The 27,519-nt window shown below is 41.4% G+C and overlaps 1 long non-coding RNA gene across 1 annotated transcript in view; it reads left to right on the top strand.

The window, feature by feature from the left end:
• Nucleotides 1-261: 261 nt before the first annotated feature.
• The window catches only part of LOC135981427 (uncharacterized), a 54,522-nt gene continuing 27,264 nt past the window's right edge, over nt 262-27,519 (top strand). Inside the window, exons 1-3 of the long non-coding RNA XR_010598437.1 lie at nt 262-533; nt 6,080-6,176; nt 8,567-8,660. This is a non-coding gene — a long non-coding RNA (uncharacterized LOC135981427). The remainder of the gene's footprint in view (nt 534-6,079; nt 6,177-8,566; nt 8,661-27,519) is intronic.

Here is a 27,519-nt window from a genome sequence, read left to right as displayed (position 1 = left end):
CTGCAGCCCCCAATGACAATCTACTGATCCAATTTCCTCTAGTAGCTGCTGAATCATTCTCCCAAGTATGTTACAGACTGCTACATGGTGATTGGCCCATTTAAAGGGAGATAGGCCATGCCGCACCTGTGACTAATAAGTAGAGTGACCAGATGTCCCATTTTTACAGGGACAGTCCCAATATTTGAGGCTTTTTCTTATATAGGTGCCTATTACCCCCAACCCCTTGTCCTGATTTTTCACACTTGCTATCTGGTCACCCTACTAATAAGCTGTCTCCCAGCTGAGGTGGGGCTAAGGGTCAGGTGACAGCAAGAGCTCAATTAGAAAGGCCAGCAAGAGCTCAATTGATCTGGAAAGCTGCAGGGAGCAAGAAGGTTCCCACAGAAGTTCCTGGACCAAGGGAAAGAACCACTTATTACATGACTTTCTGGTAGGCAGCAGCCATAGGGAATGAGACCAACTACAGCAGTAAAAGGGCTCCTGCAGGAATCCTGGAGTCAAGGGAAGGACACAGAAGAGGGTTAAGAGAGGTGAGAGAAAAGACTCAGGGAGCTGTGGTTCATGTTGATCAGAGGAGCTACTTTATTTTGGTTTTCGGCTTATATAGAAAGTTTATAAACTACATGTTTATTTATAGAATGTTTAATTTAACAATGTCACTTAAATTTGTTGAATGAACAAAGTCTATCCGTTGCAATTAGATATGGTCCATGGGTTCTTACACTGAGTGCAACCAACAGGCTGTATCTGTATCCCCTTTTAGAGAATTACAGAAGACAAGGTTGTTGAATTTACTTCTCAAATGTAGTCTATTCTTCCAAGCACTATTTGTGAATCAGTTCTTTGTAGCCATTTTAAATTCTCTGAAAACATGCTGGTAATAACTCTAAGCAGAATAGAACAAGAAGACTATTTTTGACAAGGAAAAATCACTTGGAAAAAAAGGACCCTAGGATTGACTCATATTTTGTGATCCACTATAAGCCCTAGATCCTTTTCTGTGGTACTCATTCCTAAACAGTCATTTCCCATTTTGTATTTGTGCACTTGAATTTCCTTCCTAAGTGTAGTACTTTGCATTTATCCTTATTAAATTTCATCCTATTTGACCATTTTTCCAGTTTGAATTCTAACGCTGTATTCCAAAGCACTTGCAACCCCGCCTAGCTTAAATGCATTGGCTGACTTTATAAGTATACTCTGTATAACATTATTCAAATAATTTGTGAAGATATCGACTAGAACTGGATCTCCACTCGATATGCCCTTCCAACTTGAATGTGAACTATTGATAACTACTCTCTGAGCATGGTTTTACAACCAGTTGGTGCACCCACCTTATAATAGGTTTGCCTAGGCTATATTTCCCTAGTTTATTTATGAGAAGGTCACATGAGACCAAAAGTCTTACTAAAGTCAAGATCAATCACACCTACTGTTTCTACCCTACCATAAGGCTTGTTAGGCTGCCAAAGAAGAAATTAAGTTAGTTTGACATTATTTGTTCTTGACAAATCCATGTTGACTGTTACTTATCACCTTATTATCTTCTAGATGCTTGCAAATTGATTATTTGTGATTATTTGCTTCATTATCTTTCCAGGTATTGAAGTTAACTTGTCTGGTCTATAGTTGTCCTTATTCCCCTTGTTATAGATGGGTACTATATTTGTCCTTTTCCAGTCCTTTGGGATCTCTCCGGTCGTTCATAAATTCTCAAAAATAATTACTAATGGCTTAAAGATTTCTTCAGCTAGTTCCTTAAGTATTCTAATATGTATTTTGTCAGGCCATGCTAACTTGAAGACATCTAACTTGTCTAAATAATTATCAACTTCTTCTTTCCCTATTTTAGCTTCAGATCCTACCCCATTTATACAGATGTTCACTATGTAAGTTGTCAAATCTCTGCTAACCTTTTCGGTGAAAACTAAAATAATATCTGTATCCAAGTCAAAGTTGTCTCAGATAAACTAAGTCATGCTGACCTGGAACTGTTATAGATGTTGTTTTATATGAGCATAATCTGTTCTTGACAGTTATTGCTAATCTGTTAGCCACAAATATGCTCTTGATAAGAAAAGAAATTTATTCTTTTGTTCTACATCTTCTGTCTTAAACACACACTTGTACAATGCAAAAAAAAAAAAAAAATCAAACTGTTTATCCTCCAAGGTCTCCAGTGGAAATCTTTCAGTCTACAATATACAATTTAGGATAATGTTGCAAATGTGTGCCTATTTTTATTTTCTTTAATATTTCTTTCTCATTTCCAGTGCTATAGAGCAATACGGAGAGTTTAGAGACGCTATGCTTTGTTTGGCTTTTGAAATTGATTTCCTCATTTTAGTACATATAAAGTAATAGGGATACAGTGTATTCTTCTGTTCCTGGGACCTGAGCACTTGCATTGAGAGGAAATTAACCCCCTCCCCTAAAGCAGGGGTTGGCAACGTTTGGCATGCGACTCGCCAGGGTAAGCACCCTGGCAGGCCGGGCCAGTTTATTTACCTGCTGACGCAGCAGGTTCAGCCGATCACAGCCCCCACTGGCCGCGGTTCGCCGTCCCGGGCCAATGGGGACGGCAGGAAGCGGTGCAGGCAAGGGATGTCCTGGCCGCAGCTTCCTGCCGCCCCCATTGGCCGCCGCCTTTGGCCCGGGATGGCAAACCGCAACCAGTGGGGGCTGCGATTGGCCGAACCTGCCGCGTCAGCAGGTAAATAAACTGGCCCGGCCCGTTAGGGTGCTTACCCTGGTGAGCTGCGCGCCAAACGTTGCCAGCGACTGCCCTAAAGTATAGTATAGTGGTCATTGTTTCATCAGTGTAGAGTGTGTAGTGGCACCAGAAACCAGGGATGTGAAAGCAACAGCTTTCAGCCATTGGCTATGGCAGTATCAGGATAATCCTTATTGGTAGACTATAATAAAATAGTTCCCCCTGAGACTGTGAAAAATTGGGGGGGTGGGGGAACACTTCCTTATATAAAATACTCCTGAGTGGCTCTAGAATTGTGCTTCATTTCAAGGTCAAAAAAAGACAGTCCACACTTCCCCCACCCTAAGCTTTTATTTTTATGCCTAAATACATGCCTAAATACACAGATGGGCTTCCAAACTGTCTAGAAGTACATTGTATTAGTTTTCTAAGGACTGGTCTCCTCTACGGGGAAGACCCATTAAATCAATGTGAGAGCACTCTCCAGCCAGCCCAGGTATACCAGCTCTCCGAGAAGAGTAAGGGAAGTCGACTGGAGAGCATCTCCCGTCGACTCAGTGCTGTGAAGACACGTAGCTGGAGTAGCGTAACATAGGTTGACTTATCCCTATAATGAAGACAAGCCCTGAGAAAACCAAATAACCAAGACACTAATCCTGGCTGTGCAGGAGATGATGCAAAGGAGCAGTATGAAAGTGCATATAAGGACACAGATGCCTAGCAAAGCCCTTGGGCTATGAAGCAGATCCTTAACTACGTATTTGAAAACTGTCATTTGCCAAACTTAATTTAGCTTTTCATCACTTTTGTTGATCTGTTTCTGTGTTAACATTCAAATTACACAAGTTGAGCAAAGTTATATCATCTTTAGTGTTTCCCCCCCACAGACACACATTCACCTGCAAGTGATATTATTCTGTTAACAGTTTGAACTTTGCCCAGCACTCCAATTTTGCTTTCCCTAATAAAGAAAATTGATTATTGGAATATTAATAAAACTGCTTAATGGATAGCAGAATATGCTGTTGGTGTTCCTGCTTATTTGATGTCCCAAAAAGGTGGGGAACCCAGTGGGTCAAAACCACTGCTCTCTAGCATGACTGTCTTCAACAGAAATTACATAAACTTATCTCCAAATTATCTTACAAATTCAAAGTTTGGCTTTCAGAATATGTCCTATATTTAGAATTGGTTGGAAAACTTTTGATGAAACATTTCCTGGTGAAAAATGCATGTTTGTTTCAAATGGAAATATTTTGTGTGAACGTGTCAGGTTCAACAACATTTTCATCTGGAAAGCTTTGCAGGTCCAGAAGATATATATGGAGACCACTGTAGAATAGTCAATAGCACAGTGATTAGAGCTCTCACTGGGATGTAAGAGAGTCAAGTACCTGCTCTGCCTGATTCAAAGCAGGATTTTTCATCCCCGATTACTCTCTCAATCAGGCAAATACTGTATCTGACTGGGTCTCCCATATTCCAGGTCAGTGGCCTAACCACCAGGCTAAAGTTCTGCTGGCATAGCTAAATGGGTCAGGAATGTGACGAGGTATGATGTCTGACACAGCTGCATGGGCAAAAGCCCCGAATATAGACACAGCTGTATTGGCAAAACTGCACTTTTTAAATTTATAGCTTGTTTTGGGCCAGGAGAGTGTGGGTGTGGGTGTAGGGGTGAGCTAGTAAAAGGACAGGTTTGCTGGTATAAGCTGCATCTATTCTAGGGGCAGTTTGGCAGTATAGTACACTGGTATACTTATACTGAAAGCTCTCTTATTTTGGACATGACTTTACTTTCCCAGTTGGAGCTACCATATGTCATATAAGGCTCTGTCTACATTACGCAGCTTTTAGCAACATGGATGCGCTGCTGTAGCCGTGCCGCTAAAAGTTGCGCAGTGTAGCCACTACTTGTTGGCAGGAGAGAGTTTTCCTGCCAACAAAGCAATGTTCACACTGGAGCTTGTTGTTGGCAAAACTTTTGTCTTTTGGGGGGAGGACGGGTTGTTTTAACACTTCTGAATGACTCAACTTTTTTTCTTTCACTTGCCAGTGTAGACAAAGCCTAAATAATTACATACTCATTGGGCCAAAAAGAAAGAAACGGATTCTATAGCCTCGTGCTTAGGCATTGGCCTGCAATGGGAGACATTTGGGTTCAAGGCTCTGTCTGATTCAAAGTAAAGTTTTTTTTATCCTACGTCACTGAATCAGAGAGAGATTTGACATTTTCTGAAGGAAACATTTCAATTTGTCATTTTGAAGCAACTTTTTGTTTCAAATTTTATCTTGTATTATATTCTCTATTATATACTGTAATATAATACAAATCTTCGTAAAGGGTCAAAACTGAAACCAAATGTTGAGACTCTTGTTGAAACAAATTGTTTTAATCAACTGTAGCGAGTCAGTGCGACATCCAGCTAGCCTATTGGTCAGACAATAGCTCCACAATTCTTTCCAGACTGATCATTTTAGACGGAACTCCAGCCAAGTCATATGTGGCAGGCCTCAATTCCTCCTGAGAGTCTCTTCCACTCCTCTTAAGGTTCTCCCATGGCAGAGGTACAAGGGCGTGAGGGAGGAGGACCCAGGGCCTCCCACTCCGGCGGGTCCCAACTGAGAACCCAAGAGGGGTATTAAAATATCTGGACCACTCGCTGGTCCACCCCAACTTATACTCTCCTGGGTAGCTTCCCACCAGGTTGTGGCTCCTCTGTTGGGGTGTGTTACAGGCTCAAGGAGTATCTGTCTACTGTGTCAGTGGGACACTGTCCCATTCTTTACAGTCTCTTGTGGGTTTCCACCTTCCAGAGATATGGGGGGGTAGAGTTTGGAACAGCCTTAGGAATGCTGCAGCCACTCTTCTAATAGCTCCAGGCATCAAGCTCACTTCCTGGTGCACTTCCCCACCCCGTCTCCGGGCTCCTAGGATCTTTTTAAACGATCTTGCCACCTGGAACATGCCCTGCTGCTTCAGAGGGTAGGGTCTACTTTGCCCAGTACTGATCTATACCTTGCGCTGGTTTAGGGTGGGGTCTGTAAACTGCATCATATCAACCAACTTTTATTTTAAAGAATTTTCCTTTTTTTCAGATTTTTTTTTTTGGCAGTTTTTCTAACCGTAATGAAGCCAAATTTCAGATTATCTAATTTATTTGTGTAACATAAATTCCATCCTCCACACAGCTCTAGTTGTATGTATTCTACCAGTAAATGGATGGCTTCATGCTCGAGGGTTGGCAATCTGTCACAAGTGCTAAATTCAATGAGAAATGTAAACAGAAAGGAGGAGTGCAAACCTGGGCAAAAATCTCACATGCAGACTTGTGAACTGGCAGTATCTTCTGTTTTCAGGCAAACTGCAAGAACAGCCTTTCTCACAGCAAGACAGAACTTTCATTCTTCAGAGCTGTCTGAAACCAGGAAGAGCAAAACTTCATGAAAACAGTTGGTAAGAAATGTCACTGAACTTGCACCTCAAAGATGATGATGACAAATTTTGTGATGAAGTACAGGATGGTTCTTATTTAAGCAGATCCAAGTTCTCATCACATTATTTCCACCCACCCCTCCGCAAATAATCCCGATGGAAATCAGAGCTGGATGGACCCACCCTCATATAATGTACAGATTATTATTTTATTAATACAGTAACTTTCACATGCATTTACATTTTTTACCAATCTACAGATAATGGGCCCAATTCTTTGTGCTGCTCTCAAGTTTATGAAAGGCTCATTAACTTGGGGCAAGTTTTAAGGTCCCCATCAACCTTAGCTTCACCCTCAATGCCTCATCCCCCTCTGCCAGCAGGCTGGGACCCACTGTTCTATATGAAGGGTGAAATCTGCCAAGACTCCCTGTAACATGGTTCTCCTGTTCACCCTCGCACTTTGCGAACCCTGCGCCCACAGATTAGCCAGAGTCCTTCTGTGTGCAATCACCAGTGCCTTTTATTTACAGTGTCAGCTCCCACCGCCTTCTAGTTACAGACCGCGCCAAACTAGCAACCTGGGGGACAGCTAGCTTCTCCAGCCAGAAGGGACACATGGCCCTTAGCTCCTCTTTCCTTTCCTCCCCCCCCCTCACTTCCTTCCTGCCAGCCCTATATAGCCCCCTGGCTAATAAGGCCCGCAGGTGCTTCCCTTCTATTAATTAGGTGTGGCATACTTAGCCAGCCCCAATTAATGCTTCTTAATTGGAGCTGGGCTAACAAGGGCCTGGCTCAGGGCCGCCTGGCCAGCACCCTGTTATACTCCCATTAGCTTCAGTTGGGACAGGATTTCACCCAAAGACTTCTAGGGAAGTTGCCCATTTATTTGCCCTCTCCCCTCATTTTGTTTGGTGATGTCTAGCTGCATTTCTTGGTATTTTGGGACTAAAGGCTGGTTCTATGGTTGCGGGGGAGGGGGCAATCTGGAAATTCTGCTATCCCTTCCCTCAAATCCTTGGGTGTATAGGAAGTTGTATGGCACACATTGGGAAAGAGCATGGTAAAAATTACTTTCTTCCGCTGCTGTCAGTTGGAGATTGAGATGGGAGGTTGAGTGATATCCCCTGAAGTTCCATGGAGGGGAGCAGCTGTTTCTCCTCTAAGACACTGTGATCATTGGGAGGAGAGACTGTTGCTTTGTGCTAAGCAGCCCCTGTTTGTACAATATGCTCTTCCTGTGCACTTCTGAAGATTTAATTATGCTTTCCCCCCTTTTTTTTTAATATGCATGAACCCTAAAGGTTATGGAGTGGCACCTTTTATAAACCTAAAAACAACAAAATTAAGAATAACTTGTCCCCACCACAAAAATGCTTCCTGATTTCATATATTCAATTTTGATTCTGCTGTAGTGGCAGAGCCAGTACCTCCCTGTAGCTTGCTGGTAAGGCCTTGCCCTAGGGAAAGGCAAGGGAAAGAGTAAATATACTTGCTCATCTGTACTAAACCTACATCAAGGTGTGTATTGAAGTGTCTCAACTAGTTGAGAATGTCATAACACAGTCTAGGAATGCCCAGGCTCACAGCCCTGACAGACATGAACTGACAAGCATTGCAGTGGTGTAATCAGTCAGTCTTGGTGAATCCATTCTTATGTGGGTGCTGTATTTTGCTGGTCCCTCCAGGCACCCTCAACACATTGGCTACATGAGTTATTTTCCATATATAATTGGTGCAGGGGAGGCACCACATTACATGCCTATCGACGTGACATAGTCATAGCTGCAGAAATCGAGAAGAATTTTTTACTCTTTTTGGGAGAACTTTGGAAACTGTTGTTTCTATGACTGATCTTTCCTTCTCTGCTTGGAATCTCACCCTCCTATCTTCTTCCTCCCTCCCTCCCCCCAAGCCCACATGCACATATCAGCATCCACAGAAATTGCACTTTGGTGAAATAAGGTGTGAGTGAACAGACTCTAAGAAATACCCTCAGCTTAAAAATCACATTTTGATTCTGAAATTCTCCTACTACCATTGTTACAAGTACCATCTAAGATTACTACAACTGAATGAAAGAATTTAGAGAAAAATATAACTTCATTTTTTTCAGTTTATTTGGGTATTTGACAGCACTTTGTATATCGCCGATTTCAGTCTGCCCCAGTCGGTTTCCCTGTTTGTGGGTTTTTCACATAGTAACAAGGAAGAATATTTTAAAAATGGGGAAATATTATTGTAAAACTATAGAAATTGGTTGGAGGAGCTAGGGGCAGATAAAACATCTGCCACAACATTTCAAAGCCATGGAAAAATGAGAAATACTTAAAAAAAAAAAAAAAAAAAAAAAAAAACAGTAACCTTATTTAGGTCCAGTTTAACATGAACTTTTCTTCATCTCTCCCCAGAACATACCCACCTCATCCAAATTTACCAGACCTAGAATCATCCTCCTCTGTCAACACCTTTCCAACCCATAGGACTGAAATATTTCTTCAGCAGGTAAGACAGAGCAGTTTATGGCAAGTGTAGTGGGAGAAAAATGTATTCACTGAATCTTGGGCACTGCAGCTGGGGGCCCAAGCAAATGACTCTGAGAGTCATCCTAGAATTGCTTGAACTAGCTCTGTTGTTTGTCAATCAGGAAAGTTTAATCCTTTTCCCACATCACTGGGGTAAGATCACTTTGTAAGGGACTGTACCTGGCATGTCATAGAGAAGATCATAAAATGTATTAGAACTGACATATAAAATAGTCTCTGTAAAGTACTGCAGCAGCAGTGCATGTTGATTTGATATGTTTTCCTGACAACTCACGCTTTCCCACAATTTCTTGTGATTAGCTGTGTACAATGGTAAAACAAGCCACCGTTTCTACTAGAAAGATTAAGCATGCCTACATATTATCATAGCCCTATGCTAAAATTATAGCAACATTCTTGAAAAACATTACAGATATTATGATACAAAAAGATAAATATCTTTTTTGGGACAAAGACCACATTTAGGAGGAAAAACACAACGAGCCTGATAACTTACTTGACTTCCACCAGAGTATTTTACAAGTAATTCCACTGAAATCAGTAAAGTTGCATCAGCATAAAAGTAGTGGAAATAATAACAGAATCAGACCAAAGATATTTAAATTTCCTAAAATTATTTTGGTAAAAGTGCAGTATGCTAACCATGTCAGCAGCAGTGACTGGCACTATGAAGACTGGCAAAATGAAGGGAAAGAGAAGGTGTGAAATCTTGTCTACCTAAATCATCAAGTATTTCAATCTTTGAACACATTTCTACTGTTTAGAAGTAGTCATAATAACAGACTAAAGCCTTATAATTAAGGCTAAGTTTTAGTCACGGGTATTTTTAGTATAAGATATGGCCAAGTCACAGGCAGTAAACAAAAATTCACAGCCCGTGACCTGTCCATGACTTGTACTATATACTCCTGATTAAATCTTGGGGGGGAGGGTGGCGGCCTAGGGGGCACCGTGGGTGCTTGGGGGGAGCAGCAGTGCTGGGGGTGGGGGGGATGGCGGGGCTGTCAGGCTCCCTACCCAGCTCCTCGCAGCTCCCCAGAAGCAGCAACATGTCCCTCCCTCAGCTCCTAGCTCTGCCCCCGCCCCAAGCACCAGCTGTGCAGCTCCCATTGGCTAGGAACCGCAGCCAATGGGAGCTGCAGGGGCGGTGCCTACAGGCAGAGGCAGTGTGCGGAGCTAATAGCTGAGGGAGGGACATGTTGCTGCTTCTGGGGAGCCCCCCCAGGTAAGCGCCATCCTGAGCCCCATCCCACATGCACCCAAACACCTGCGGCTGCTCAGAGGGGAGCGGTGGCACGAGACTGCCCCAGCAGCAGCTGGTGTGGCTGTCCCAGAGGCTGCCCAAGTTGCTTAGGCGGCCCCCAGGCCAGCTGCACCAGCCACTGCAGAAGTCACTGAGGTCCCAGAAAGTCATGGAATCCATGACTTCCGTAACCTCTGTGACAAACTCGCAGCCTTAATTATAATGCATAGTATTTTCCAGCCTACCTGGCAAGAATTAGGATGAACAAACTGTTTTATGGACGCTATAGTTAAGATTTAATATATTGAAGTACGTACACTCCCCTTTTCTATCATGTGAAGGACTTTGGATTTATGAACCTCAGGGTATGTCTACACCCAGCCGCTAGTTCGGCGGCTGGCAATCGAAGTTCTGGGTTCGACTTATCGCGTCTTGTCTGGACTCGATAAGTCGAACCCGGAAGTGCTCGCCGTCGACTGCGGTACTCCAGCTAGACGAGAGGAGTACCGCAGAGTCGACGGGGAGCCTGCCTGCCGCGTGTGGACCGAGGTAAGTTCGAACTAAGGTACTTCGAACTTCAGCTACGTTATTCACGTAGCTGAAGTTGCATACCTTAGTTCGATTTGGGGCTTTAGTGTAGACCAAGCCTCAGGTTCGTGATTTCTATCTTGGCAGAGCTGGACATAAGATTGGAAAACAGAAATCACCATGCTGGCAAGGCCTCACGTATTGTTGTTGTTGTTTACTATTGATGTTGTAAGACTATTGACCAAAGATAGGGTGAGGGTTGTGGTTTGGTGAGATCCTGTTTTTAATCCAAATTTCTAAAATAATTGGGAAGGGAAGTAGCAGTTTGGACCTTCTACTAGGGTAATCATTTTGACAGATAGGCAAAGGAAAGATACGCTATGTCAAGAACGTTGGAAAACAAAAGACAAAATGACAGCTCTTCTGGCATTTGATTTTATAATTTGGAATTGTGGCCATCTAACATCTGGAGCTTTCCATTGGAAAGAACAGAAAAGGGACTATTTTGGATTTATGAGACTGAAGAGGCTATTTCTTATAGCAGACATTAATGAGTCATCACTTAAATGCGGTGAAGTGGTGAAGCAGTGAATGAGCCCAGGGTAGATGTTGTGAAAGTCTTCTGATCACCACCAACTGATGTAGGGTAAGGTTATATACTGTACCACACGTTATTATTATTTAGTCCATACTGGTACTAGTATCCTGAGTAAAAAAACATATATGTATAAACAAATAACGAGCAACATCATTCTCACTGGTGCAAATTAAAATATACAAAAGTCTGTAATCCTCAGAAGATTTTAAGAGGGGGGCCTTAAACTAGGAAAGAACTCAAAGCAACATCTGTTGATCAGTATGTGTGTGTGATTTGTTTTCAATTTTCCTCACCAAAGTTTTCCCATGAGAGCCTTTTTTATAAATGACAGTGAACAGTAGATTCACTATTAATAATGAATTATGAAAAGAGAGAAAACAGTAATTTATGTTGACTCCTATCGCCTTTTCCATTCATTATACACTCTCTTTCATGCACACAGATAGATTTAAACAATGAACAACCTTAAAAATGTTTCCAAACCGGGCTGTTAATTCTGTATCAGTTCAATAGAAATGGGCATAAACAAAGCCAAAGATGTGACTGCTCAAGAACGTTTCTAAATAAGAATTTGTATGTGAACTTTCTAGTAGATCTGGTCAACATTTTTCAGATGGAACAGTTTTTTCTGTCGGAGATTGCTGAGTCAACAAAATCAAAACGTTCCATGGGAATGTGTCGTTTTTTATCAAAATTGTCAAAGAAATTATTGAAACATTTCATTTCAATAACTGGAAAAGAACTTTGTTTTCATAAAGTCATTTCAATATTTCCAGAGTTTACTTTTTTCAGCAGAAATTGTATTTTTCTTTCCAGTTCAGAATGGAGGGAGATTGCAAAATGTCAGAATTTCCCAGTGAATGGAAATTGTGATTTTTGACCAGCTCTATTTTCTAGCTAAACCCTATCTCTGTAATGAGATAAACAAAACCATGTAGGGACCAGAGCATGGGCAGCCATGTCTAATGATTACAATCGGGAGCCTGAAACCAGAGCGAAGGTCAAGAGACAAGCCAAAGATCAGAGATAGAGTTAGGACTCAAGCCAGGGGATGACATTGGAGTTGGCATCAGGGATAGGGCATAAGAGCATGGACCTGGAGCAGGAAAGCAGGAACCAGGAACAGACAGGACGGCAGGGCTCAGGAGTCAGGCAAGTGGGCAGGGTCTGTAGTAGCAGCCAGCCAGGGATTACTCTAGTTGCTTGGACAACTGTACCTCTTTCTAGTTTAACTAGAGATTCTCAGCCAATCAGTGGGTCTGGATGTCTTCCCCCAATCAGGACCTTCGTGGGCTGGGCCCTTTGTGTGCTACAGCTTTGCTGGACCCCTTCTCCAGTCATTCAGGTGAGCTGCTGGATGGTGTCTGTGGTCTGAGCAGTGCTTGGGGACCTGTGGGTCCTTGATCAAGGTCCCCAAGACCTCATAAACACCAACTCTGGATACCCACAAACTTTGGGATGCTTCGTTCTGAATTTAAACGTAACTTGGGGTCATCTCTACCATTCAGAATAATATGTTAAAAACCCAGGCTGTAGAAAAAATATCTTCACCTAAATATGTTAAGATGTGCAAACAGGCCAGACTTCGCAAACGTGGGGACCTAAAACCCGAGTCTATGGAATGGAATCCAATAAGTATAGATTTATGTGCCTAACTTTAAGCCCACAAGTTTCAAAATATTGGCCTACATATCCAGTATAATCATAAATATAAATATTAACTGTAAGTGGTGGGTGATAAGGGATTATCTATCTATCTGATATGTGTGTGTGTGCATAAATGGATTATATGCATTTCCTTATCTGCTCTTTCATTAATAGCTGTTTTCAGGATCTTCACTGCTTCCCCATTTGTTTACATTGTTTTTCTTTATATTCCGAGTTTGATAGATTTTTTTTAAAATGGAGTTCAATATCTCAATTATTAGTGTTATCCTTAAAAACAAAATGCACTTTTAACCAAAACCAGCAACCACAAACTAACTCAGTTAATGAAACAAAGAAATAGAGATGACTAAGATGACCTAAAGCCATCTAACAAAAGGCAGAATAAACTTCTCATTTATCAGGCAATGATCAGTAACTCCTTTCTCAAGACCTCAGTGGTTTTCTGATCACATGACCACTTCTTGTTCTCAGAATAGTCCCTTCTGCTGTCTCTTGATTAGTTGCTGAAGTGAATCCAACAGCTGGAGCCTGTGTCTTCTGTTCAGTGGGTTTTGGGGTTTTTAAATTGTCCTTGATTGAGTGGGTGTTACTTCTCTCAGTGCGCAAGCCCTGTAAATGCCCTCTTGGGGTCTGTTTAAATGTCTTCTTTTCAGCCTGGACAACTGGCTATGATGTAAGACCTTGCTCTTCATGGTATATCTGTCATCTTTGAACCTACAAGCCGCTCTTAACATTCTATCCCACTCGCAATGGCAACAGTTTGATGTTCTTATCCTACTATTCTTTTCCAGTTTCCTGCTCATATCTCTTTTGTAACTACTCCAGAGTTAGCTATAATTGGCTTAAGAAAATTATTAGATGCTGGCACAAATGATTTTGCCCTTCGCCCATAATCTTGAACTAACAGTACTAATGAAACGTTGTGAGGTATGGATTTCTTGAATCTGCCAGAGACTTTTTTAAATCAGATTCTTTGCTAGTTGCATTGAGCTAGTATGCGCTTGATGTGGTGTACTTGAACTGACAAATACAAGAGATTTGCCTAAATGCAGACCCATTACATTTTGGCCCCATCAGCTGAGCAGTGGTGGTTTTCAGGGCATTGCAGCAGATTAGTTTTTGTTGTTGGCAAGAAATTGATTTCACGGTGCCAAGTCTGATGTAATTTGTTATGCTGTGCACATGTTCTTATCTACATGAGTCCTGTTACTCTTTGAGTTACATAGACTGAGCCGCACACAGTCATCTTCAGAAACCCCAGCTCAGTCACCCTGAGTGGCCACCAAGGACAGCAGCTTTCATCACTACTCTGGGGGTCTCTGAGATCCTATCGGAGGGAGGTGTCAGAGCCCAGTCTCCAGCCCAAGCTTGAATGTCTGCACTGCAATTTCATAGCTCCACAGCCAAAGCCCCATGATTCTGAGGCTGCTGACCCGTGCACGGAGACTCAGTGCTGCTGGTATTTCATCACACTATAGCTAAGGCACAAGTGTTGTTCTAAATGCCATGATGCCCTCTCTTCCTGATTACTATTATCCTCCAGTCAGGATCCAGAAATGCTTGAAGCAGATTCATCCTAATGCCATCCTCACACCGAGAGGGCAGCCCTGTGATCGTCAGCCCAAAAGCCTGGATATGCTCATCACACACTGGCTGTGTGGAAAGCTCTCATTATTGTCACTGGGTGTTGCTCACATAAAACAAGGCTAGAATATACCCTAATACAAATTTATATTGTGGGAGAAGGTGTAAAAGTGATGTAGATCTGTTCCTGCATGTTTAATCCAGGCAAAACTGAGTTAGTACTGCCTGCTGAGTCTCCTATTTTACTACTTAGCAACATTCTTTTTTTTTGTTTTTTGTTTTTTAGGAATTCTTTTCTTGCTATGATCAAAGATATTTGAGTCTAGTTTTCAAATCTGGATGTCTGAAGTTACCTAACTGAAGATTTAGGTGTCTAAGTAAAAATGGATATTTAGTTGGCTGCAGACAGAGTTAGATACTTAACATCAGACATCTGAATTCTGCTTTGTAATATCATTTTAATTCTCATTAGTCATAACATAAAATGGTCACATGAAAGGAAAATACAAACAAGTCCACTATTTACATAGTTCTGGGATATCGTGAAATAGGAAATTGAAAATCTACGGAGCAAATGATCCTTTGTGGTAGAGATTCAGAGCTGGAGGGAAAATTCCCAGTATTCATTCTTTCTTTATTCAAATAATAACCAGCTACCTTGAGCATGTCTTAAAGAGACTTCTCTACTCTTAAATCCTGCATTAACTTAAGCCCCTTGCAAGTCCACTCAAGGTAAAATTTGGCCAATGAAGATTAATCAGCAGTGCTTTTGTCTGAAATACAAAACACAGATCTTGATCACCTCTCCCCAAAGAGAAGAGATGTACAACAGTTTCCCCAGAACTACTGGGATGTATGTGAAAAACAGATGGGTAAATGTTATAAATTACTATGTAAAACAAAGTGACTGGACTCAAATATAACATTGTCAATCAGTTACTGAAACTGGCATAAATTGCTATTAAAAAAAACTTCCAAGGTAGGACTAGTTTGTCTCTTATGAGCCAGTTGGGTTTACATGCGGTGTCATGTTGTTCTTGGCCTAGCATGAAATTCTGCTAACAGCAGCAAAATTGGCAAAATCACTTAGATTCTTTCTTGCCTTAGAATACCAGGAAAACATACAAAAGGAAAATAATAAAAAGTTGTTTTTAGGGAGGATAAATATGGGGGCCAGTATTTTCAAAACTAGAGATCAAATCCTGTCTCCATTGAAGTCAATGGCAAAACTCCCGCTGACTGGAATGGGACCAGGATTTCATTCTGAGTATCTACAGCCAGGCTCTTAAATCCATATGGAGGCACTTAAATAAAAGCCCTGATTTTCAGAATGCTGAGACCCCAGCAGCTCCTCATTGATTTCACTTATGAAGATCAGGTCACTCATTTTGATGACTAAATATAGGTTCCGGAGCCTAGCCTTGTTTAGACAGGTTAAGTGCCTAACTCCCTTTACAAGTCAATGGGAGTCAAGTGCCTAACTCAGACACTTTTGTAAACGCTACAAGGCATGTATCTTAATCTTTAGGTGCATAAATACCTTCATAAATCTGCCCCCTAGTCTTGAAATTCTTGGCCATATTGTTTAACTGCTTAAAAGGAAAGGCCCTTGGAGTTATACCACAGAGACAAAAAACACAAACAAAAGTCTGATGCAATAATGGGTTAGGGATAGGGTCTTGTATTTGGCTGTGGCACACTGAATATGTTTTCCAGGCCTGAAGAAGAGCTCTGTGTACCTCGAAAGCTTGTTTCTCTCACCAACAGAAACTGGTCCAATAAAAGATATTATCTCACTCACCTTGTCTTTCTATTTTCATTAAAGCCGCTATGCTCTTTTTCTCTGTAGTTTTCAGTGCATTTTACCTAGAAAATGTTCTAGAAAGAAGCTTGTGGTGTTGCTATTCCTTAAAGAATTTATCTAATGGGTGAAAGTGCTCAGCACGAGGGAGTAATTAGACCAAAAATGGTGTAATCAGCCAAAGAGTAAACAAAAGAAAGCGTGAATGACCAAAATGGTGACAGAGATCACTGTCAGTATGGAATAGACGTCTGCAGTGCCTACTACAGTAGGGCCTTCATTGGCGTTTACAGTCACTACTGCAATACAAATAATAAACTAGAAAAGTATCCACTGAATATTTTGGAGTTGATAAAATATCTTTGTTTTATTTAATAAAAGAAGGTAAGAATATGATCAATAATAAATATTGGATACCTCTTAAAAATGCAGTGCAGATATAGGTATCCAAATGGTTTAGTGAATGATACTGGCAGATAAGAAGTAATGTACACATGAAATCGGCTGACTTTGGATGAATGTCAGAACGCCTTCAAAAAGCTGTGTTCCTGCTGACTGTTTAATTTCCAGCTCAACAAAATTATTGATCCATGTTTTTCGTCAGTGAGTGATGGCAATTGAATGTGACTAAGCACTTGGATTATTCTAAATCCTTCAGGTGACTGACCAAAATGTTTGCCATAAATGAACATATTTGAAAAATTGATGACTGTTTGATATTCTTAGCATAGTCAACATTATATGAATCCATAACTAGTGTGTTTCTGTTACTACTGATATCCTGAAATGAAATAACAGGATTAGAATTTGGGAGAGAATATACTTATGAATAGCAACCATACACTGTCCAACACACAAAATCTAAATCCCTCAAAATTGAATTAGACTGGGCATGTGAGACAGCTCTGAAGCTACTGAGCATCAGATTGGTTTTGGCCCTATGTAGGAGAGCAAGTGCAGGAAAGTCAGAATGACCCACTCTCTTTGCAGCCAAGTGCAGGGGTCAGACACAGTTCAACTCCTTGCATTCAGAAAACACAAGGACTATTTCAGGGTCATTACTATAGCAGTGTTAGGATCCTCAAAATGAGTTTAGGAGGGACAAAACTATTGCTCTCCCTTGCACTTGCTAGCAAAGCAAAGCCTGCATGAAAGGAGCACATGCTGCAGTCTAGTGTGTAGCAGGATCTACTCTTTCACTTTTTCCCCACAGTTTATGGCCAACATTTGTCAAAGGTGAGAGTCTAATGTTAGACCCCAAAATCCATATTAGACATCTCAATACAAATGGCCTGATTTTCAAAGATGTGAGTCCCCACAGTTTCCATTCATTTTCCCACAGGTGCTTGTTGTTAGCTCTAAAATTGAAGTGCTTAATAGACCACCCTTCTTCTTGTTTACATGCTATTTATCTTGCATTTTGGACAGAAATCCTTCCATTTAGCAGCTTCTGATCATTTAGCAGTCTGCAATAGAGTGTGTAACAATGGAAGTTTTTTAACCATCAAAAGAAAAAAAATTATCCTAAAAATTGGAGGGCTAGATGGAACAAGACTTTACCTCTAATTTTTCAAGGTAGAGATTTAGCTATATTATTGCCGTTTACAGCTGTATGGTTCTTCCACTATATGCTTTGAAAATGTAAGTGTTAGTGCATCTAGGGGATGCTGATCTGCTGTAGAATGGCTTGGAAACAACTTTTTGAATTGTCTTGACTTTTTAACTGAAGTATTTTTCAGCCATTAGATAGGAAAGTGTTAAGCACCTTGGGAAGGTAGGTGGATGACAGTGGAAATGGATCTTTAGGAATTTGGTAATACTGCCTATTGCATTGATCTCTTGTATAAAATAAGTGAAGTAAAATCATGAATAGATGTTTAAGTCAAATGGGATTCATAAGTACTTATGATGCAATTCATGTTTATTATATCTGTTTACTGGTAAAATGCTAATTTTAAGAGTGTCATAAAATGTCCTTTTAATCAAAGCATGTGTGCAGAGCTGTAAACTTATAACAAAGGCAGTAAACAAGCAAACAGTAGTGGACCTGTGTCTGCTTATTCTATGAAGACCAGATTGAAAGGAGATGGAAATAGTACAAGATTTTTCGTTCCAAATGATTTGAAAAGCAGCATGGTGAGCGTATGCCTGGGGCATGCTGATCTCGTTTGGAAATTGATGTACACAAATTTGATGAGAGCAGAGTTTATTGATTTTTTTTTGGATGGCTTCGGCAACAGACATTTCACCCAATTGTAGCTTGGTTAGTCAACCAGCCATTTAGTGTTTTGTTAGTTTCTAAACACAGGAAAACATCTTTTCAGTGGAAATTTATGGAATCAAATGTGTTTGTATATTAAATCCAGCTGTACATTTAATTGAGCACTGAATGGGCTTTCTTGCCAGTGATGATGACCCATTTTACTTCTATCTAGTGCATTTGACAGAAAATGGAAAATTTCTCACTTCTTTCTGCTAGCTGCATATCCCACAGTACTTGACATCTGGGCTGCTCTCATCTTTCTATAGCTCACAGAGGTGGATCAGAATTTTGGGGCCTGGCCACACCCCCTCAGCTCCTGCTTGCTTCCAGATAAATTATTCCCAAGCTGTAAAACTTACTTAACATCATTAACAATTCTTCCAAGGATAACTAAATAACATTAGACCAGGGAAGATAGCCATATGGTAATTATTCCAGTTAATACCAGACCTTTAAACTTATGAGCTATTCAGGGTGGGTATATTTGTGGGCGGTGCTGCTTGCAGAAGGAGATTATCGGTAAGAAATGTTCTGTTCTGCAGCCCAGCATCCCCCACAATTCCTGATGTCTGGGAAGTAGTGAAGAGGTGGAGAAGGTTATAAAAAGGTCAGAAAAGGGAAAAATAGTATCCCTCCCATTCTATAATATTTGCTGAAAGGGAAAAATCATTTCTGGGCTCCCGCCTACAACACCTTCCTGCCAAAGGATGCCTCTGCAGAAGACAGGAAATACATCTTGTAGTGCTTGATAAAGGTGGGAGCCTTACAAGTTTCCACTGTGGCTGCATTAGCTCTTTCTGCTCATGAGGTCATCAGGGATCATGTGCAGTGTGCCCTCATCACTTCTAGGACCAGAATCTCTAATGCCGTATATAATGCATCGTCTAATCCACCTAGCAATAGAGAACTTAGAAGCTCTCAGATCTTGGCATTTTGGATGTAAGGGTACAAACAGGTTTTCTGATCTTCCCATAGATTCTGTATGTTTAAGGTAAAATTTTAGAGTCCTTCTGACCTCTAAGGTGTACCACGTCTCCTTGGTGGGATTCTGTGGCCTTGGACAGAATGAACATAGAACCACCTCTTGGAAAGCATGGAAATAAGAGTTCACCTTTGGGATAAATGATTCTGGAGTTCTGAGCACCACCTTCTCCTCATGAAACATGCAGTAAAGTTCCTACATAGAGAGCACTGCCAGCTTCAACAGTCACCTGGCAGACATGGTGGTTATCAGAAAGCAAGTTTTGATGGACAAATAAAATGCTGATGTTGACTAAGGGATGGGTTGCCAGGGGTCTCAGTACAGGTGGCAAGTCACACTTGGGAAAAAGAGGTCTCAGAGTCAGCTTGGCTAACCGGCCTACCCTAAGGAATCTGGCTACCTGGGGCTTCTCTGCCAGAGAACCCACAGATTCTGCAAACATCATGCTACTAAGGGCAGACACCTGACATGCAATGGTGCTCGGCTTGAGATCTTTGTTGAAGCCTTCTTGGAGAATATGCAAGATAGGCAGAATTCCTGGCACTACTGCAAATCTTGATTCAGATAAAGGAGAATGCTTTCCAAGGTCAATACTCTTTAAGAAGAAAGAAGTGTTCTGATGACTTTGGAGGACAGATCCAATGATACTAACACATCCCTTTCAGTAGCCAGGCTGTTAGATGCAGCTGATTAGGACTGGAAGACTAAGAGGACCTTGTTAGAGGATGTGCTGTCTCTTTGGGAGTTGTGGTGTTGGTCTCCGTTTCAGCTCTATCAAGGCTGATAACCAGGGTCCCTTCAGTCAATGTGGAGTTATCAATATTACTGTGGCCTGTTCTGGTTTTATTCTCTGGACCACCTTTCATAATAAAGGGAAAGGTGGGAACACATAGAGGAGCCCTGCAGTCATCTGTGTGATTGGGCATCTGTTCCCCTGGACTGGGGTTCCACTTCCCAGTTGAAGTACTTTGGTCTCTGCATGTATGTAGTTTACAAATAGGTCAGTTGAAGGAAGGCCGAATGACTGGATGATTAACGCAAATACTTCCTGATTCAGGCACCACTTAGAGTTGTTCACCTTGCACCTGCTGACCCAGTCCACCCTCTGGTTCAGGTATCCCTTTATGTGAACTGCCCTGATGGAGAAGAGACAGTGCTCCACCCACTGCATGATTTCCATTGCTTCAGCATGTTGTGCGGGGGCTTCTTGTTCCCTATTGCTTGTTCACCAATGTGACCATGGTTGTGATATCTGACTGAATCAGGAAGTGGTTCCTTTATATGCTGGACTGAAAACTTTGTAGCCCAGCTTGACCTTTCTTAGTTCTAGGAGGTTTATGCTATGGTCCTTTCCTCCAGGTTCCAGATGCCTTGAGCTGTTTGGGACTCTGGGTATGCTCCGCAGGCTAGCATCAGGTGATCTGGAAGGCATTTGGGCATGCTTTCCAGACCTGGCCCTGGACTGACCACTGTTTTAAGAAGTTGATCACTTGCACTGGAACCCTCAATTGATTTTTCTTTCATTCCAAGGAGTGGTCCCATATCTTTACCATAAAGCCTTGAAGACACCTGATGTGTGACTGAGCCCATAGGAGCCCTAGCAGTTGGAGTCTCAGTGCAATAGTGGGCCTCTTGCAGTTCCAAAATAATGCAAGGAGGTCCTAAATCTTCTGGAACCTCTCTAGAGATGGATATATCCTTGCTATCAAAGCATCTATGTCCACTGCCAAGTGAGTTATTTGGATGTATTGAATCAAAAGCTTTTCTTGATGTTGACAATAAAGTCATGCACCTACAGGAGATTCAATGTCAGTGATGTAGCTCTGTGTGCTGTTGCTGGAGATGGAGCTCTGATTGAGATGTCATCCAGAAAGGGGTACAGGTAGATCCCCTGTGATCTGAGTCTGAATATCTTTGTAAAGATCTGGGGCATTGAGGATGAGCTGAATGGGAGCATTCAACACTGATAATGCTTTCTGCCACTGGCAAACCTTAGGAACCTGTGATGGCATGGTCTGATTAGGATGTTGAGGTATGCATCCACCAGATCCACTGAAGATAGAAAATCCCACTGGGACAGGGATGACACTATCGTGGTTAGGGACTCTACGCAGAATATCATTTTCTTTATCACATGTTGAGTCTTTTGAGATCTAGAATAGCTCAGATTCCCCCAGAAAGATAAAGAAGATGGAGTAGAGTCTCAGGATTCTTTCTACTTCTCATATCCAGGAGGTGAGAAATCTTATTCTGGATTAGATGGCATTTGATGGGGTTGTTCAAGATGGGACTGGATGAAAAACAGATGGGGTAGAGCCTGTAACTCAAGGGGGTATCTCTGACTCACTATCTCCATGACCCACTTGTCTGTGATTGAAGCAACCTGTTCCTCCAGGAAATGGGAAATCCTGCACCCAAGCTTCAGTTTAGGGTGGAGAGAAGTTTTGGCAGTGGCAGGGCTGCCTCGGGGCTTTCCTCCTGTGCCATGGTTCCACAGCTTTCTTCTGGAGAACCTGCTGTCTCTTCACTGCTATTTCTGCAAGGATGAAGGCCAAAAGAAATCTTTAAGGCACAGTGTGGTGTCTGAAGGGACTCTAGATTTTGCAGCAATATACGCCACTACCTTTTTGAGTTTCTCTCTGAAAGCAGGGTTCCTATGAAGTTGGTGGAGCACAGCACCTGCTTCAAATGGCTATCCAATTTCCAAGGATGCAGCTATAAGTGGTGCCTGGTCATTGAGTTGGAGGCCATGGCTTTGGCTGAGAATCTAATTGCGTCCATTGAGTCATCAGCAACGAATGCTTTTGCCGGGGAAACTTTCTTAAAAAAAAAAAAGCAGAAGTCAGGGTGATATCTATCCTTGTGACTCATGGTTCATTGATGCTATAGAACCTAAAATAATTTCTGTTAATGTGCTTGCCCTTGTCTGGCTTATCCCATTCATCCCTGATTACTTGTTCAAAGGAGGAGTCTGTAATGAATCATCTCTGAGCCTGATGAGTCATCCCTGAGTCAGATTACCTGAAGGCTCCTTGTCAATCAAACAGGACTCATCCAGTCCTCAGTTAAAGGTCTAACCAGGTGACTCCAAGGCCAGGTATATAGGCTTCCAATGAGAGCAGCCACTCCAGTCTGCTCAGTATTGCTACCTCACTGGGAGTATCCCCAGCTGCTTGGTGGTGCTGACAGATTGTTTACAAAATTATGTGCAGAGCTGGTCAGAAAATAAAGGATTTTTTTCTGCAGTTTTTTTTTTTTTTTTTACATTTTAGCTGAATATTTCAGCCAAAAACCAAAATATTTTGATTCAAAATGGCACTGTGGTGCCTCGTGGGAGTTATTATCCAAATGGCAAACTACGTCTCCCATGATGAACCATGGCCATAGACTTCTATGGCATGTCCCTACCACCCAACAAGATGGGAGAAAGTAGTGCAACATGGAAGATGATTTCAGTGGGAAACAGATACTTTTCATTACAAATTTAATTTAGTTGAAACCCTATTTTTTGTCACAACAGTTTTGATGGATTTTTTTTACCAGCCCTAGTAGTGTGTTACTGAGCGGCGTGCAGAATTGGGGAAATGATATGTTTACATTTCTTTTTTAAATACATTCTGATTTTGTTTGAAATTTCCCAAGCAGTTGTATCTGAGACACTAACTCTATTCTCCACACACTTCTTGTGAGTGAAAGCGACAGGCTGGGAAGTATGGGGGCGTTCTGGGCAGGCCAGGACAGTGAATGGGAATGTGTGGGGCATGAAGGGTTGAGCTCCGGCACTGGGGATATGACGAGTGTGTGTGTTGCAGATGGGAGTGTGGATAATTGCATGGCAGGGGTATGCAAAAGGCCTGGGAAGCTAGTGTATGGATGGGGCCCGGGTTAGGGTGTGAAAGAGGCCTAGGCAGGGTGCAGTTCTGCATTTTCTGTGTCCTCGTGACCTCACATGAAGGCAGCAATGCCTTGGGGAGCCCTTCAAGTGCTGATTCTTCAACACCAAGACACTTGGCTCCTCCAGCATTGCTGCTTCAGTTGTCCTCTGCAGCAGCATCAGGTGCACCAGGTGTGTCTGTGCAGAGGTAATTTATGCTTGAAAGACTCCCCATGGAATCACTGTCCAGGAAACTGAAACAGCAGCACTGAGGAGACTTTGAAGCACCCATGCCTCGATACAGAGACACTGGGCTTCTTTTCACACCCTATCGGTTAGGATGAGAATGTAAATATATTGTTGCTGAGGGTGATGGAAATGAGGCTGGGGGAGGCACTACTCAATGGTATGTAGATGGCGTGCTGAATTGACTTAGCTACTTATTTCCTTGCTCTATACCATTTGTGTCAGTGGGATATCTACTCTGGCAACCTCAATTCAAAGTTAATTAATTTTTTTGTGTGAGAATATATGTGCTGGTGTTTTTAACAAAGCGTATTTTTATCCATTGTTTTACATGTAACTTTGCATTGATAAAAACAAATATCCACCAACAAGGCATTTCTCTTTAATAAAATATTAACAACAAATCTACACCACAGATACTGTCCTTACTGAAAAATGTATAGCTGTCAATTTAGCAAAGGCTCCATAGTAATTAGTTATTAATACAGGGCTTAAGAGCAGGAGAATCACAGAGCAGCTTTAAAGTACATCACTCTGCTTGATTATAACTAGAGCTCCACCAAATTCAAGGTACATTTTGGTCAATTTCAGTGCCAGAGGGTTTTATAATTAGTCAGTTTCACATTTTCAGATGTTTACATCTGAAATTTCATGGTATTGTAACCATGGGGGTCCTGACACAAAAGAAGGCTGTGGGGGGGTCGCAAAGCTTTGGTAGGGAGGCCACAGGATTGCCACGGAACTTCTGCAGCTGGGGGAGGTTCCCAGAGGTGAGTTTGATCTCTCCACTCACCCCAAGAGCAGCTGTGCAGGAGAAGAGGAAGTCCCGTTTCATCAGCCTCTGGGAACACAATTAACTATAGATTAAACTCAATTAAACTATAGGTGCTTACTAGATATTATCTAGTTATGTATGATCACATTGCATTCACTCAAAGGTATTAGCAGGCTTGGTCAGGAGGGTGCACCAACCGATTTTATTATTAGCCATGCTGACAACTAAGGCTGGCCTGGAAACAAGACTTCTGTTTCACAACAATATTCCAAGGTTTCAGCATTTGGTTTCATTCCAAATTGGGATGTAACAAAGGCTTTTCTCGCCATCATTTTCCAGGAACAATTTAGAATCAGTTGAGCAGGGACTTGAAGCTGGGTCTTCCACATTACAGGAGAGTGCCCTAAGCTCTGGGTTATTGGCAGTCCCTGTCTGTCTCTCTTGCTCTCTCTCATTGTAACCAGAAACATGATAAACCTCCGACATGAGAAACCTTTTTCCGATGAAAAATTTGTCAAAATCAATACGTTTCTGAGAAAAGCTTAATTTTCAGTCAGTATTCCCCTCCCGCCCCCCCCCCAATGCTTTATTGAAAAATTCCTGACTTAGCTCCAATGTGAACCTCTTTGAAGTGGCATTGCATGTGATACCGTTGTTGTTAGGGCTCTGGAAGATCCCTATTTTGCTATGCAAGCTTGCTATAACTAGTGGGAATAAACATGAATGGCAATGTCTGTCCATCCAGATAGTCTACTCATTGAGATGGGGAATTTCAATAGGAGGAGACCTCAACTGTCAAACCTCAGAACTGGTTGGTAAATTGAGATCTTAGGTATCAGAAAACATACGGAGTTGGAGTGTATAAGCTAAATTGTGTTGCAGCCTATTTTTATCTACACCCATTGGGTATTGCACAGTATTGCCAAGTGCCCGATCCTTACTTAGGATCAGGATCCAAGTTGCAAAAAAAGTTCTATTTGAATTTCTTGTGAAAATGACAAGTATCAAAGTTGGAGTTGTGATGTCTTTAGCTATATGACTATTTTGCCTTCGTTTTCTTTGTGTGTACGTACTATGCCTTTGAACTTATAAAAGCTGCACTATTTGTAGAGACAGGCAGAATTTTTTTTTCTAAGGGAAAGTTTCTTATGCCTGTAACGGAGGAAACATGCTGTGCTTTCTCATGATTTGCTTTAATTCATTCTTTTTTTTTTGTAGCCCTTAATCTAAGGAAAGAAATTCAGATTGAAAATAAAGCCAAGATTTTCCAAAGCAACTAGTGGTTTTGGGTGCCTTAAATGGCACAGATATTCAGAGGGCAGGTGCTCAGCACTTCCTAAAAATCAGGCCCCTTTATAGCATCTTAAATTGGACTTCCAAAAATGGAGGCACCCCAAATCACTAGTCACTTTGGAAAACTCTCAGGCCTTCTGGTTGCTCTTTCTGTATGGAAAACGTAACATTCCGGAAGCCGCTAGGCACCCAACACTCCCTTTGCAGTCAGTGGGAGTTTCTGCAAGTGCACACAATTTAGGATTTTTCCCAGGCATATAAAGTTACATACAGTGGGAAAATAGTTTGTCGTAGTTAAAAATAAAGGAGAAAACTAAAGAGAAATTCAATTGTCCATTGACGTTATTTAACTAATATTCATCTTTGTAGACTAGAGAGGTAGATAATTATTTAAATGTTTACAATTTTCTTCTCAAATGTAAGGGCTAATTAAATATTAGCAGTTGTGTCTTACAATATTTGTGTGTACAAAATGCATTGGGAGAAAAAGGTCCCAAACCATGGTAAATTGAAAAAAAGGGGGGGTCAGGGGGAGTAGCTTTTACATTTATAAAAGCTTTTTTGTTAGCCCCTGATTCCTCTACCTGGTTGTCCTGCACTTTCTTAGAAAAGTTAATATGGGTGCTGAAAAGAAGCAAAACACAACTGATAAAAAAATTTGACTCTACAGCAACCCATAGCAGGTGATATGCAAAGCAGCTGGTAACAGCAGTTAAACGTGCGAGTCGTATAACCACCTCGCAGTTATTACAAGGGAGAAGCAATTGAGAAGTAAAAAGAAAACATGCCAAGAATTGTGCATAGGGAAGTTCTTTTCCAACTTGTAAGTTGTTTCATCCAGAGCTGTTCAACTTGTAGAATTTATAATTTCACCAGTGGAGCCTGTGCATTCCTTTAACAATTGGATGTCTTGTGGTGAACTATTTGTTTGGCCCTATGGATTTGAGATACTGTTATTTTATCATGCTAGCAAGTGTCCTATGTGCTGCACAAAGAACACACAGGAGACTGGTCTGGCTGAAAAACTCAGTCTAAATACTTGAGGATATAACATACACTAAGAATGAAGAAGGGAGAAAGGGGATGTGGATTATAGAAAGAGGATTACATGGTTATTCCTTTGAGGCATGCATCTATGTCAGCACTTGGGGGAAAAAAAACTTTCCAAATGTCCTGAGTGATTTAGAAGAACTAAGCTCTATTTTCAAAAGTGATTTAGGCACTTAGAAGAGTGTCTCATTGAAAATCAAAGCAATGTAGGCTCCTTGGTGCCCAAGTCTCTTCAGAAAATGGGACTTAGGCTCCTAAGTCATAGAGGCACTTTTAAAATGTTGCCTCTTGTCTATAATGGGAAAAAATATCCTATTAGAAAAACATGTTAACTAACAATTGTTAAACGTGATTTTTCCCTTAGTACAACCAAGGACAGCCATGTTTGCAAATGAATTAATTTGTCATGGTCTGCCTATGGTTATCCATGACCACCTAACATGTTTTTAAACACATCCATCTGTGACTATACTAAAAACAAAATCATGTTCAACATTCTGTTAGTTAGCACAATGCTTTTCCCCAGTATAAACAAGGCCTTCATGGTTGAAAATTTGGTTGTTTGCCAAGGGTAAATCCTTTTTTGTTTTGTTTTGTTTTTTTACCAGTTTACTATTTGCCAATTTGCATAGATATCTTTAAAACAAAACAAAGTAATGTTATTAAGGCAACTTAAATTAAATTGCCTTTTTGCAGTTCCAGTGGCGGGACCAATACATTTCGGTTCACTGTGACTCTGTTACTGCAGCAAAGCAGCCTCAGTGGTGGCCCTCAATACATTTAAGAATGTGTATCACCAAAGGTTAAGTCAAGATAGTTGAGATATAGGTAGAAGAACCTAAGTGCATTTCAGTTTCTTGGCACTTGTGTCAGTTTTCCAAGCTTAGGACCTGATCCTGAGTGCTGTAGACCC

Source organism: Chrysemys picta, chromosome 2 (assembly GCF_011386835.1).
Source record: "Chrysemys picta bellii isolate R12L10 chromosome 2, ASM1138683v2, whole genome shotgun sequence".
NCBI lineage: Eukaryota > Metazoa > Chordata > Testudines > Emydidae > Chrysemys > Chrysemys picta.
The sequence above is the reverse complement of the archived record's forward strand: the minus strand, read 5'-3'. Positions and strand labels throughout refer to the sequence as shown.